This window comes from Lepidothrix coronata, unplaced genomic scaffold (assembly GCF_001604755.1).
Source record: "Lepidothrix coronata isolate B3197 unplaced genomic scaffold, Lepidothrix_coronata-1.0 Scaffold729, whole genome shotgun sequence".
Lineage (NCBI taxonomy): Eukaryota > Metazoa > Chordata > Aves > Passeriformes > Pipridae > Lepidothrix > Lepidothrix coronata.
Genome location: NW_016690909.1, coordinates 1 through 1,317, shown reverse-complemented (window position 1 = coordinate 1,317; position 1,317 = coordinate 1). Strand labels below are relative to the sequence as shown.

The 1,317-nt window shown below is 63.2% G+C and overlaps 1 long non-coding RNA gene across 1 annotated transcript; it reads right to left on the bottom strand.

The window, feature by feature from the left end:
• Positions 1-1,198, bottom strand: LOC108510367. Its single transcript, XR_001878797.1, has 3 exons — positions 1,055-1,198; positions 142-236; positions 1-66 (listed from the first exon to the last, which is right to left on the bottom strand). It is a non-coding gene; the product is annotated as an uncharacterized LOC108510367 (long non-coding RNA).
• Between the last annotated feature and the right edge of the window lie 119 nt (positions 1,199-1,317).

Below are 1,317 nucleotides of genomic sequence, written 5' to 3'. Positions count from 1 at the left end.
CGCCGTCTTCTCCTCCTGGATGAACATCCTGTCGATCATCACCATCTCCGCCGACGGGCTCACGCGCTGCGGAACCGGGAATGAGCGCCGGGAGCGCCGGGAACGCCGGGAATGTCGGGAATAACGGGGGGGGGGGCTCACCCGGGACTCCTCGAGCAGCAGCAGCCGGTACTTGTTGAGCATCGCCCGCGTCCGGCGCAGCAGCTGCTCCGACACCAGCGCGAACTCCTCGTCCACTGGGAGCGGGACACACGGACAGAGCGTGGGAACGGGATAACAACGGGAGCACGGGAATGGCCCAGGGCACCCCAGGAACACGGGAATGGGAACGGGAATGACCCCAGTCACCCCGGGATAATGGGAGCACGGGAACGGCCGGGGGCACCCCGGGAGAATGGGAACTGCTGGAGTCACCCCGGGAACACGGGAATGGGAATGGGAATGGGAACGGGAATGGGAATGGGAACGGGAATGAGAAGGGGAACGGGAATGACCCCAGTCACCCTGGGATAACGGGATAATGGGATCACGGGATAACAGGAACGGCCGGGGGCACCCCGGGAACACGGGAATGGGAACGGGGATGACCCCAGTCACCCTGGATAATGGGATAATGGGATCATGGGATCACGGGAACGGCCGGGGGCACCCCGGGAACACAGGAATGGGAACGGGAATGACCCCAGTCACCCCGGGATAATGGGATAATGGGATCATGGGAACGGCCGGGGGCACCCCAGGAACACGGGAATGGGAATGGCTGGAGTCACCCCGGGAGAATGGAAATGGGAACGGGAATGGCCCAGCCCCGTTCTCCCATTATCCCCCATTCCCACCGTGTTATCCCCCTCTCCCGCCATTCCCACCCCATTATCCCATTATCCCCCCATTCCCAGCCCCCTTATCCCCCTCTCCCCCCATTCCCAGCCCGTTATCCCATTATCCCCCATTCCCACCCCGTTCTCCCATTATCCCCCATTCCCAGCCCTGTTATCCCGCTGTCCCGCCGTTCCCAGCCCGTTATCCCGTTGTCCCGCCGTTCCCATCCCCTCACCCCTCTGGCACTCGGCCTCTGCCGGGAGCATCCCCTGGTAGACGTGGTAGGGGAGGAGCCTCCTCAGGGCGTCGCCCACGGAGCGGAAGCGGGTCCGGAATTCCGGGTGCAGCACCGAGCCCTGGTGCTTGTGCAGCTGCTCCAGGAGGCTGCGGGAGGAAATTCCCAAATTACGGACACCATTCCCACTTTCCCGGCCGCCACACCCACAAAAATCCCAACGTTTCCCCCAAAATTCCCACATTTCCCCCCAAAATTCCCAC